Source organism: Mustela nivalis (genome assembly GCF_964662115.1).
Source record: "Mustela nivalis genome assembly, chromosome: 17".
NCBI lineage: Eukaryota > Metazoa > Chordata > Mammalia > Carnivora > Mustelidae > Mustela > Mustela nivalis.
The window spans coordinates 37,666,109-37,679,155 of NC_139036.1; the positions used below are offsets into that span (position 1 = coordinate 37,666,109).

The 13,047-nt window shown below is 56.8% G+C and overlaps 1 long non-coding RNA gene across 1 annotated transcript; it reads right to left on the bottom strand.

The window, feature by feature from the left end:
* Positions 1 to 220: 220 nt before the first annotated feature.
* LOC309852246 lies at positions 221 to 12,144 on the bottom strand. Its single transcript, XR_014305132.1, has 3 exons — positions 12,085 to 12,144; positions 3,342 to 3,433; positions 221 to 709 (listed from the first exon to the last, which is right to left on the bottom strand). It is a non-coding gene; the product is annotated as an uncharacterized lncRNA (long non-coding RNA).
* Positions 12,145 to 13,047: the final 903 nt, after the last annotated feature.

The following is a 13,047-nucleotide window of genomic DNA, read 5'->3' on the forward strand; positions in this document are numbered from 1 at the left end:
CCCAGACATGAAGAGCATAAGGCCGGAAGGTGCCCTCTGGGACCGTCAGTTCCAGCTCTGATCCACAACCACCATGGTAATCCAGAATTTCAGAGGCCCTCCCAGGAGAACTTGGTCCTCTTTTCTGCAAGCAGCTTCCAACAAGGAGAGGAGAGGAAGGTTCTACTCCCCAGCAGGCACACACCACTCTACAGGGAGTGAACAGCCTTCCCCAGATCACCCAGCCAGCCCAACACCACCTTGCCCAAGGGTTTGAGTAAGGAACAGCCCTGCGGTTCCAAGCAAAGCTGCGGGGACTTGGGTCTGACTTGAGGAAGGACTTCCCAGGTGGGCAGACACACCCACCCCAAGACTGTATCACTGGAGGGGGAAGGCAGGAAGCCCTCCTCTAGGGATGCTGGCGAACGCAGACGTCACTCAGAGGCCGGGATCCCCGCCACCCTTGTCCTGGGTGTGAGGTCGGTCCTGGAGAAGCGCGCTCCCATTCACAGCGAGGTACTTGGACACTCAGACACGCATCTTTGTTCAGCGTTACTGTGATGATGAAAGATTGGATTCTGTCTAAATGCGCGTCGTGAGAGAAGTCAGCCAAGTCAGACTGCGGGCACACAGGGAGTCCTTCGCAACCCTCAAACCCGGGATGGCTCTGCGCATGCGCGTGGGCAGGCCGACGGACCAGTTGAAGGACCATTCGTTAGTGAAGTCCCATCTGTGTTGAAAAAAAAAAAAAAAGAGAGAGGGAGAGATTTAATGTTTAGAAAGGTCGGGGAGGACACAACCAAACATGAACCTCAGTTCCCCGTTGGGGGATGGGCTTGGGGAGCAGCTCTTCTAGTCTATAGATTCCTGCATTGCTTACATTTTAGAACAAGCATAGAGCATCCTAGTGGGGAGAGGGGAGGAGGCAGGGCAGGGAAGAGGGTCTTGCCCGCCCTTAGGCAGTGGAGTGGGGGGACAGTTTCTGGAGACACCCTTCTCACACCAGGGAGAGGCCTGCCCCTCCCACCTGAGCTCCAGGGAAAACCCACGGATCACCTGCTCCAGCCCAGAGGGCTTAGAGCAGAAGGAGGAGGATCTTTGCCCTAGTGGGTCCTGCACAGTGTGGGTAGGGGGAGGCCAGGCCTCAGCGGTCCCTGTAAGGGGCAACAGGCCCCACCCTGTGGGGCCCCACAGGGTCTCTGGAGGGAGACAGGACACCTATGTCTCAGGGGAGTGTTGGAGGAGTGTTCTTTCTAGAGTAAAGAAGGCCTGGAAAGAACTCTAGCTGGGGTAGGGTGCCTGGACACACACACACACACACACACACACACACACACACAGCCACTCAAACCTACAGCCTCTCAACTCAGCAAACTGGGGCCCACTCATGCTGACCCCATCTGGGAGAGTATACTCTCAGCCCCACCTTCAAAGTTGCTGTCCCCTCCTCAATGCCTGCTCAGACAGGGCCCAGCCTGCTTGGAGGGGTGGGAGTGGGAGGTCAAAGAGGGATGGGGGAGGAAGAACCCCCTCCATGAAGCAATTCCCTGCAGATCAGGCTGTCTCTCAGGGCTCCCCTCCTTCCATTCCCTTCCACATCTGTCCCTTCCTCCCTCACATATCCCACCCCTTCCCCCGCACAGGCCCTGCACAGGACCTTCAGGGACAGAGAGAAAGCAGAGAGACTTGGCCACTGAGCTTGGGGAACAAAAGTCCCTCCCCCAAGACCATCCTTAACTGTCCAGATGGCCCCAAAGGAGACTTCCCTGGCACACCTATGGAAGGAAAGCAACTGATACAAGGGAACCGGCCTCTCACCACAGGACCAGGAGTGCAGCGAAGGCACCCCGCTCAGGCTCTGTCCCGGGGGGTGGGCCTACCTCTTGCACTGTCCTCTTTTTTTTTTTTTTTTTAATATTTTATTTATTTATTTGACAGAGAGCACTAGTAGGCAGAAAGATAGGCAGAGAAAGTGGGATGCAGGCTCCCCACCGGGCAGAGAGCCTGATGAGGGGCTCGATCCCAGGACCCTGAGATCATGACCCGAGCCAAAGGCAGAGGCTTAACCCACTGAGCCACCCAGGCACCCCTTGCAGTGTCCTCTTGTGGCACCGAGGGAGACAGAAACAAGCCCAAGTACCTGCTTCCCACACATGGACACCAAGGTTACCCCTGTTCCAAAGGCCCGTTCCTGTCCTTCTGAGTCTTTGTCAGGATTCCTCCCCCTTCTGTGAGATCCGGGGCAAGCCTCGTGTCCTCGCTAGGCCTCCGCTTCCCCATGAGTAAAATGGGGGCTGGCGAGAGACTAGTAAGTGGGAGCAAACGAGGTGACGGGAGTGAAAATATTTAGTAGTGGCTGCTTCTCTTTTCTAAATGGAGGCGGCCCCTGTTTGGGGGGGGGGTGCAGGAAGAAGGTCAGGGTGAAGGTAAGTACCTGCCAGGTGCCAGGGCCCCGCAGGGGAGGGACCAAGCACAGTTGTTGGGCAGCACCCAGAGGCCTGAGTGGGAACTGCACGCTTTCCCCTAACTGGCTCCGTCCCTGGAGAGAGGAGGCCAGGGGAGCTGGAGGAGAGACCAGCCCCAGCCGCCCCGGGCAGGCAGCTACCTGGCCCTCTGCAGGACTCTGGGGGTGGGGTGGGCAGAGGGCCTGCAGAGGGAAGACAGAGAGAGAGAGGCCTCCCACAGGGAGCTCCCCAGCTTGAGGGACAAAGGACATCGGGACCTGGGCTGCTGCTGTCGGAGACCCCAGGGCAGGGGTGGGATAGGGAGATGGGGCTAGGAGGGAGCTGGGTCCAGGCTAAGCAGTGGAGGGAGGAAGGGCTGGGCTCAAGGTCAAGGGTAGATGACAGTGTCCACCGAGGAGGCAGGCTGAGTTGGAGACAGGACAGAGATGTCTGGACTAGGAGTGGGGTGGGTGGGCTATTTTGGCCAGCCCCCTGCCTCGAAGCCCTCCTAAATGGGATAACTTATTGTTGGCTGTAGCTTTTTTTTTTTTTTTTTCCCCTGTGAAAATCCACCTGAAACCAAGTTCCTGGTCTCCTTCCTCTTTCCCTTTCTTTCCCCCACCCCAAGTTAGGCTTCCCCAGGTCTAGCCTTTCTTGGGAAGTTCCTCCTAGAGCATGACCTCAGATGTCTCCCTCCCTTCTGCCCGTGCCGGGGGTGGGGGGAGGGAAACCACTGCTTTAGTCACGCCAGATAATCACCTCTGGTCACTCACTGTCTGGCCTCTTCCTCCAAGTAACTCCAAGGATCTCTTAGACATTATCTCACCATGGAGGCGAGCGGGGGGAGGGGAAGAAGTGGGGAGGTGGCATTTAAGAAGGGAGAAACTGAGGCCAGAAGGGGTCATCATACCCACCTACCTTGCTCCCCACGAAGGCTGGAAAGATGACACTTTGTTATGATCAGAGGAGAGATAGAGGCCAAATGTCAGGAAGAACTTCCAGGAGGAGAGCTGTGAAAATGAGAATTTGAAAGTGGCCTTTCGAGGACTCCCCAGAGCCCAGGGAGTGCCAGACTCCATGGCAAGGGCTTTGCAGGAATCATCTCCTCTGTTCTCCCAATGAGAGAGACACTCTAATTCTTATTTTCCTGTCAAAGATGGGGAAACTAAGGCTTGCCCTGAGTGGAGTGAGCTCCCTTTTCCCAGACAGCTCAAAAAGCACATGGGAATGCTAGGAGTCAGGCCTCCTGTAGGTTTCCATTGTTTATTGGTACAACTCACCCAGAGCTGGACTGTGCCCTCCCCATTATCGCGGATGGATCCAGGCCTCAGCTGACCCCACTACAGGCTTTTCTCTCCCCAGTGTTTTCATATGACCTGAGAATTATGCATGGAAGAGGAAGATGAGCCAGAGAAGGACCAATTGTATGAGCCTCTAGTGTTTTCAGTGCTCACTCTCAAGCATCCTTCCTCCCTCTCCTGTCTGCTGCCCGTCCCCTATCCTGTACTCCCAGAGCCACACTGGCACACGAGCCCTTCCAAACCTGGAGCAGGGAATTCTTCCCCTAACTCTGCCCCACTGCAATCTGGTACGGGGAACGTCACGCACTCCCATGACCTGGGAAGTTCCTCCTGGCATCTGACCCAAATCCTTTCTCTACCAGCTTGGCGGAGGCTCTACTCGGGATGAGAGAGGCAACCAAGGGTCCCTGCCTTCAGCTGGAGGATGGAGGCACAGTCTGAAGCCTTTCTTGGACACAGGACTTCATGGGTCCCCAGAGGTCACATGACCACATGGCCCGTCTCTGGCAAGATGGGCAGGCAGGGGCCCCACACCCAGGGGACCCACCTGTCTCTCAGCTGCGTCCCTCATCAGAATAGCAAATAGAGAGGCAGCAAGAGACTGTCTTATCTGATGGGAGCCCCACTCAGGCCCACTCCCCCGGAAAAGCCTCATTACGAGGGCCCCAGCCCCTGGCTCTGCCCTGCCTGTTTACTCTGTCATAAGAACAACACGACTCAGCAAGACTTCAAAGGGAGTCTCCTGGTGGTGCCTGTGCACAGGAGGGAGGGAGAGAGGAGGGGAGAAGGGAGAGTAGGCAGAGAGAGAACACAGAAGGCCAAGGGGGTGCAGCAGGGTGGGGTGAGGGCTCAGGGCCCGGAGGCCTGCTCTGGGCAGAGTGAGTACCCGCCATAGGCAGGAAGGAGCCCTGAAGCAGCACTGCCTCTGTCCTCAGGGGGCCCCTAGCTTATGGGGGAGATACAACGCTACCTTGGGAACTCCTAGTCTGATGAGGGAAGCAGCTCTCTCTTCTTTCTCACACACACACACACACACACACACACACACACATCCAGGCCATGGAGACCGCTGCTCCTACAGACACTGGGCGGCAGGTAGAGGATGGCCACCCAGCCATCTTGACCGGAAGCCGCCATCTTGACCTAAAGCCACAGCAGAGCCAGAAGACTCACTGCATGACTGACCAATGTCGCTATGCCCACACCCTCTGCGTCCCCAATCCGCCCCTCTGCCCACTCGAGGTCCCACTGAAAGTCTTCCCTTGAATCCTCCTGCAACAGTTCCAGCTCTCCAGCCAGCAGAGGGAAGCGCGTTGGGGCCTTCTCCTCTCCCTGTCACATGGCATTCGTGATGGCCTCCCCAGGATTCGGTCTTCTCCGCGGCCACCCCACACAGTCACCCTGGGGGGCCTCCAAGAGAGGCCATCCAAGCTCTCACACCTTCAGGGGCTTCTCCCCCCCCCCGCCCCCCGCCGCCCTCTCCATCCCCAGCCTCATTAAGGAAGGCGGTTAACCTCAAACACAGGCCAATGAGTCCTGCAGCCCATCACATGGGAGGCGCCCAGAGGGTAAACTGAAGGCAACATGCCCCGGCCTTGGAATTATCCTAGTTCCCATTGCTTAAGGCCCGGCCCTCATTCCTCCCAGGTTCAGGAAAGGCAGAAGGCGAAAATGAGGTGCTCGGCTGGGGCAAAGTATGGGATCCCTGGGATTCGGATGCAGACACTCCCGGGGAAGATTCCCAAAACGATGTGTCCCCCCCACCCCGCACCGGGACCTCTTGGGAACAGTGACTTCCACGGAGCAGTGTCCTTCCCAACGGCAGACTCGGGACACAAGCAGTGTCTTTCTGCAGAGGAGCTTGGGCAAGGTCAAGGAGAAGAGGCTGGTGAGGACGCTGCAGGGGGACCCACTGGAAGAGGATACGAGCCAAGGCTAGCAGGGCACTGAAACCCAGAGGACAGACCTGGGCACACACAGCCATGGACACTCCATCTGGGTGGTGTGGAAGGTGTGGTGTGGTGTGGAAGGATGTTAGCAACAGGTAGAGCTAATATTTCACTATTTTAATATGGGTGAGGACATAGAACTGGTGCGCCAAGCCACAATTTCCCAGATGTCATTGCTCAGACGTGCTATTTACTTATTCTGTTTAACAAACACATCGCCCTTTACACTCATCAGGCCCACTTTAGCCGCTTTACAGCTACAAACGCGACCCTACCAATAACCCGATGAGAGGAGCACTCTCATTACATACCCTCCACAGAGGAGGAAACAGAAGCACAGAGAAGTCAAGGGACTTGCCCCAGTCACATAGCCAGTAAGCAGTAGAGGAGTGAGGTTTAAAAAGTGGGTTGAGGGGCGCCTGGGTTAAAGCCTCTGCCTTGGGATCAGGTCATGATCCCAGGATCGAGCCCTGCATCAAGCCCCGCATCGGGCTCCCTGCAGGGAGCCTGCTTCCTCCTCTCTCTCTCTCTGCCTGCCTCTCTGCCTACTTGTGATCTCTGTCTGTCAAATGAATAAATAAAACTAAATTAAATTTTAAAAAATAAAAATAAAAAGTGGGTTGGTGTGGGGCACCTGGGTGGCTCAGTCAGTTCAGCATCTGAGAGAGAGCACAAGCAGAGGGAGTGGGAGAGGGAGAAGCAGGCTTCCCGTAGAGCAGGGAGCCCGATGTGGGGCTTGATCTCAGGACCCTGGGATCATGACCTGAGCCAAAGGCAGACGCTTAACAACGGAGCAACCCGGGCACCCCTGAGGAGCTGAATCTTGATCTCAGCTCAGGTCTTGGATCTCAGGGTCTGAGTTCAAGCCCTGGGTCAGACTCCATGCTGGGTATGGAGCTTACTTTAAAAAAAAAAGTGGGTTGATACCAAATTTGTCAACTTTAAGTGTAAAGATCCCATACAGCAGAAACTGTGATGGAGATGTTCCCACAACTACAGCGTGGGAAGCTCTGAATTCAAGGGACATAATTGGAATTTTATGTCCAATTATTTATCTGCTTTGTTTGTGAAAATTAATTAATTAATTTCACAGTCCAGTCCTTCACCCATTTCTCTTGTTTTCCTCCGCCCAATCCCGGCTGCTGAGAAAAGACACAGACTACAGGCCCATCCCCTCTGGGTCTTATCCTAGAGTTCACCCCTACATCTTGTCTCAGTGCTCTCCCCTGCCCGCCACCAACCTCAGCCCCAATTCCTGCCCCGACTTTTGTCTACACAGCCCAAGGCACAGGATCCTGGCATTAGGTCATTAGCAGAAACCGTAGACTCCGCATCTTCTAGCTCTGTTTATTAATTCAAATAATCGTTGAATGCCTACTGTATGCCAGGCAAAGTGCTCGGCGGTAGAAAAAGAATAAAGGGAAGGAAAGAGTGGGGAGGGGAGGAAAAAAACCAAGTTGTTCCTCTGTTAATTGCCACTGGGAGACAGCCAGTGGGATCCCAGCTGAGATCCTACCTGCCCCCTCAGCCTACTGCCCCCTGCCACCATCAGGAAAGGCCATGTGCCCAGGCGCCTGGGTGGCTCAGTCATTGAGCGTCTGCCTTCAGGTCCCAGGGTCCTGGGATCAAGCCCGTGTCTGGCTCCCTGCTCAGTGGGAAGCCTGCTTCTCCCTTTCCCAGTCCCCCAGCTTGTGTTCCCTCTCTCACTGTCTCTCTCTCTCTCTCTCTGTGTCAAAAAAATAAATAAAATCTGAAAAAAAAAGAAGAAAAATAAAAAGGCCATGTGCCTCTCAGGCCTTGGGACGCCCCTCCAGCTGGGTCACCCCGGGGACCACCCTGTGCTCTGGGGGCTCTGTCTGCTCCTTGTCCACAGCCCCCCTCCTGGCTCTAGCCGGGGGTAGGGGGGTGGGCTCCTGAGAGATGAGAGGGAGCAGACCTGGAGCCACAGCCTCCGGAGGAGTGAGCCGGGATTAGGGGACATAGTGTGTGGGTGGCTTGGGATTCCTCCAGACACTTATCTCCCCACCTGGGCGGTGGCCGCTGTCTCCACCTTTCTGTCTTGGCGGGCCTCCTCTGCCAGCAGGCCTGCCCTCAACCTCCCGCCTAGGGGTGGGTTTCAGTCCCCTTCCAGACTCCCGCATCATTCTCCAGCCCACTCCTCCCTCCCTCTCCGCCCTCCTGGCAGAAGCCCGCCCCGTCTCCTCCTCACCCAGCACCCAGAGACCCTCTACCCTGACATCCCGGACCAGGAGGCATCCCTTCATGCCTCTTCTGCGAACTGAGCCACATCTAGTCTTTAGAAAGGCTATTTCAGGTCACTCCAGACTTTTGTTTTGCCTCCCTGCCCCCACCTGACTCAAAGGCACAGGCCTTGGGCAGCCAGCAGGACAGCAGGACACATGAGGGTCTCTGCCTACAGCAGCTCACAGGCTCAGTTCCTCACTCCAGACAGTGTCTCTCATTCCTCAAAGAGAGGATGATGGCAAGGGGGTGGGGAGAGGGTGGTCAGAAAGGGAAGGGACCACTCAGAAGCTACCAATGCCAAGGCAATACAAAGGGCTCAGGCTCAGTAACTCACCTAACCCTCACAGCAAGCCTGGGCACTATTACCGTTCACCTTGTGCAGATGAACAAAATGAGGCACAGAGAGGTTAAGTAATTTGCCCAAGGTCGTACAGCGAGGATATTCAAAGCAAGATTTGGACCCAGGCAGGCTGGCTCTCTGCTCTTGCTTTGTGATTTCTTATTTAAAAACAGGAAAATCTCCACCTACAAAATCAAGTGGAGGCTCCTCAGTGAGGCATTCAAAGCCCTTCCCAAGCTCTGAACTCCTTCTGTAACATTCCCTCTCCCTGGGAGCCTGACAGAGGGAAGCCGGGCTCTGCCAGTTGCTGTGTGACCTTGGGTGAGTCACTCTGCCTTCCTGGGCCTCAGCTCCTCATCCGCTAAAATGGGGCATAAGAACACACCTAGTCTCCAGCAGATTCCACGAGGTCCTTTGGGTAATGTGCCTGCTGGGTGCAGCCTCCACTGGGAGCCCCCTACAGAGCAGGAAGGGGGAAGACCCAGGGTCCTGAGATGGTCAACTGAGGTGTCTAAGTTGTTGGGGGAGGGCACGGAGGGGACACCAGGGGCCAGGGTGAGGAGGAGCTGTCACCCAGAGAAAAATATGCCCTAGAAATATGCCCCCGCCAGCAGGGGGCTGCATTGGCTCTGGGCTCTGGGTAAGATGGCACCAGATCAAAGGGTTCCCACTGGCATCGCCTACGCACTCATGGAGGGGCAGCCCTGTCCGGGGCCAGCCTGGGCCCCTATGCCTCCTGCCTGTCCCCAGCAAGCCCCAGGGCTGCAAGATGCTGGCTGGGGCTCCTAGGCACAACCCCTGGAGAGAAGTCGCCTCTTCCCCAGAAGGGAGCCTGAGTGCCCAGGCTTGGTGGGGCGGGGGAGGACAGAACTTGAGAGACTATGGCCTTGTTAGGGTGGGGAGGGGTCTGGACTCAGCTGAGGTGAGCCCAACCACTCCCCCTGGTCTGAGGCAGACACAACGCGCCCACAAGGGACCTGAGGCTTTCCTGGCTCTACGGACCAAACCAAATGATTTCCTGAATGTGGTAAATAAGGCAGAGTGGAAAAGATGGGCCTCTGACCCCAGCACCTGGCACTCTTCCTGAACTGCCGGAGCGCCTTCCTCCTCAGTTTCCTCACCTGCAAAGTGAGGGAAAGAAGCCCACTCCCGCCTGTGTCTCAGGACCCCCTGGGCTCCGAATGAGATCAGGTGTGCTAATGTGTGAATTATAAAGTGCTCACAAACTCAAGTGTCCGGCGGAGGGCCAGCCCACTCTCAGCCCTCCAGAACCTTGACCTTCTAGAAAGGAAGGAATGGGCCCATCTACTGTCAGGATTTAATTCTGGACCCTTCTATACTTGGTCATACCCACCACTTCCCTCTTCCTTGAAGCTAGAAACAGTCAGATGGGGATGTGAATTCCCTAACCCCTGTGTCTCCAGTTGATGGGGGAAAACTAGTCTCAGGTCTTGGGACCCCCTCCCTACGCTGCTGTCCCTCCCCCATCAGATTCCCAAGACAAGGCCCCTGCGGCTGAGAGCAGGGCACAGGAAGGCAGAGCGGGTTCACAGTGCTGGAATCATCCAAGAGGGAGTGGCCTGGAGCCTGCTTCCACCCACTCACCCACTCATCTCTGGGGTTCTCTGAGCCTCGTTTTTGAGGCTGCAGCCAAGCAGGTTACCTGGGAATGGGTGGGCCCCAGATACCCCCAGGGGCTCCATTCTCCAGAGCTCCCTCCCCACAGCAGTCTCCCCATCCCACCTGCCCCCACAGAGATGACCTGGTGGCTCTTGTCACTATCGCCTTTTGCACTGAGGCAGGCAAGGAGCCATCCCACAGCCATCTGGGATGCCGAAAAAAGACAGTCTCCCCAGAATATTAGTGGGAGATTGAGGCAGAGGGAAGAAGAGACGATGAAGGAAGGACAATTGGAGGGCTCGGAGCCAGGGTCTTAGTGAGGCCCCCCTATGATCCAAATATGCCAGCTGCTGCAGCATGCAAAGTTCCAGGGTGAAACGGGGTCTCTGTGTTCTTCAGATGGCCTTCAGGAACCAGCCACCCAGAGCCCCACAGCTCAGTTCCATCTGTCCCCCTGTCCCTTCCAGCTCTGGTGTCCTCCCTTCTTGCCTGCTTTCCTTTTTTCCTTTTTTCCTTTCGTTCATCCAAAGAACTGTGTGGCTACTCTGAGCCCAGGCCTGCTGTGGGTCTCCAGGCTCTGGCTGACGGCTCATCATGGAGCCAGCTCTCCAGGCATCCAGTGTGTCTTGTCTCTCCCATCAAACCAAGGGGTCCCCAGCCAAGGCTGCTCCTCCTCCCTCACATGGGGGCTCCGCAGAACACCGGCTGCCTGTCTTGGGCCTGGTGCTCTTCTCCTCGTGCCCAAGTCTCCCCACCCCGGGGCATGGTGACAGAAAGACCTGTCCCTCCCTGCCGCAGAGGTGTGCTCAGACAAGTCTGTCTGGGGTGAGCATGCCAACCTTAGCCCAAATCCCCAATTTCTAAAGGCAAAAAGAAAAAAACAGAAAATCCTCCTTCACTCTTCCAGACTTCTTCCCAGCCAAGAACCTCAGACCAGAGGCCCTGCCAAGTCAGCAGAGGTGGGAGAAGAGGCCAGGGTTCTTAGGGTAGGGGAGAGGGTGAGACGCAGGGAGCCAGGTGCTGGAACCAGGAGGAGAGGCCTTCACAAGGGAGGAGCAGAGACCCAGAGAGGCCAGGGCAGGTGAGGCCAGGGCCGCCTCCCTGACCCCGCATGGTCCCACAGTCATACACACTCGGGACTCAGACGCTGACACAGAACAATCTCTCTTGTTCCCGTTCGCACACTGGGCCTTGGGTTTGCGGGGAAGGGGGAGGCCAAGAGGCCACTTTCCTCCTCCTCTCCTCTGCTCCCTGGCCTCACCGAGATAAGGGCCTCCATGCCCGTCCTTCCTGAACCAGCCACCCCCACCTGGGCTCTGCTTCCCCTTCTTGCCAGCCAAGGGAGAAAAGAGTGTCCCCAGGGTGCTTCTGGAAGTGGGCAGTGGTCCCAGCGCTTGGTCCTCAAAGGATGGCTGAGTAGGGAGGGGAGAAAGAAAGAGGAAAGGGGAAGGAGGTGGGTGGCCCGGTACGCTAATCCCAAAGATGGGAAGAGAACCGGCACATGGGCACACGGGGCCCAGACTCTCACAGCTCTTTGCTCACATCTGTGGGTGTCCGTGTGTCTGTGTCGCTGCACACCATCTGAGACCCCGGGGCAGTTCACGCGCGCGCACACACACACACACATACACACTGGGGACCTGTTGGCGGACACAGTCCCTCTTCCTCATTCCCATCTGGAGACAGGCTCCCTCAACTGCACAGGCTCACTCACACAAGCACACCCGCTCGCACGCCTGTTTATAGTGTCACAAGTACACCAAGCGTGCACACCCACCGCGTCACTCACACATGCACACACAATCACACACTCCCTCACCGTCATGCGCATGAACACACACACTCACACATCTTTGGGTTGCCAGACTGAGCCCCCTCTGCCCAAGGTCTGGCCAACTCTGAGGAGTTACCTCCCCCCACAGCCCACTGAGTTCCTGATCCCACCCCTTCCCCCGGCATACTCCAGGCATGCTCTTTCCTGGGGTCTGTCCCGAAATGCCTAAAATTAGGGTTCCTGTATATCCCCACTACTCCTGAGCTCCCATCTACCCAGTGGGCACCCATCTTGGCCTAGAACGTAGAACGGACCAGAACCATCCAGGTGTCCCGCCTGTTCCCCATGGTCTGGAGCCCAAGCTCCCATGGGGCTCTGAGTCCCCTGCCCTGCCAGCTTGCCCTCGCTTCTAGGAGGGGCCCTGGAGGGATACCTGGGAAATCCCTGGGCCCCGGGAGTCCTCCTCTGTAAAAAGGATGTGGTCATCTCATTCCCCAGCCATAGTGGAGGTCAGGAGGCTCCCACATGACCAGGGAAGGGCACTGTTAGCTGGCAAACATCATGTCCAACCTAGAGGTTAGTCACACCCCTCTCATTATCACCGCCTCACGGTGTCCTTGGGACACAGGCCAGGGAGGACAGGGCCAGTCCAGAACTGCAGCATCGTGGGAGGGTTCAACCTGTCTGCCTCTGCCCTGGGGGTCTATCCACAGACCAGACCACTCACTGCACAAGGTTTACCCCTCAAGGCCAGTCTCTCCAAGGAGTCGGGGACACCAGGTGCCCCAGGGGGTTGGACACAGGGGGTGGGAGCCTTTTCCCTGGTCGGGGCACAGGGAAGCTCTATGCCTGATAGAGACAGGGATGCCTGGGCCCCAGCAGGGCTCCAGGTCCAATCCAAGCCCTAGTGCTGGGGGATCTGTAGGGTTCTTCATCCCCTATTTTCCAGGCCTTGTAAAGTCTCCCATTGAGACAGTGAATCTTCTCCCAGGAAAGAGAATGGACAAGGCATCACCTGTCGTAGGGTCACAAAGACGGCCCCTGAGAGGGAGGTCAGCCTGGCCAGAAAAAACAGAGCTGGGAAGGGCCTGAAGGAAGTCGAGGGAGGAGTGGGAGGCCCCAGGGCCATGCTGAGAGCCCAGAGGGCTCCCACGGGGACGAAGCTGACAGCCCACAGGCCTGTCCCAGGGCCAGTCTCAACCCCGGGAGGCACAGCCGAGGGCAGGCTTCATCGTGGGAAGGGGGTGCAGATCACTTCAAAAGGAAGGAAGGAGGGAAAGGAGAGGCACAGGCCGAGGCTGTAGAGATGGAAAAAAGCTACAGCAAAGGAGACAGAAAAGCCAAGTGGACAGTCAGACAAAGAGAAGAGACTGCGACAGATCAAAGGGGAGAGAGG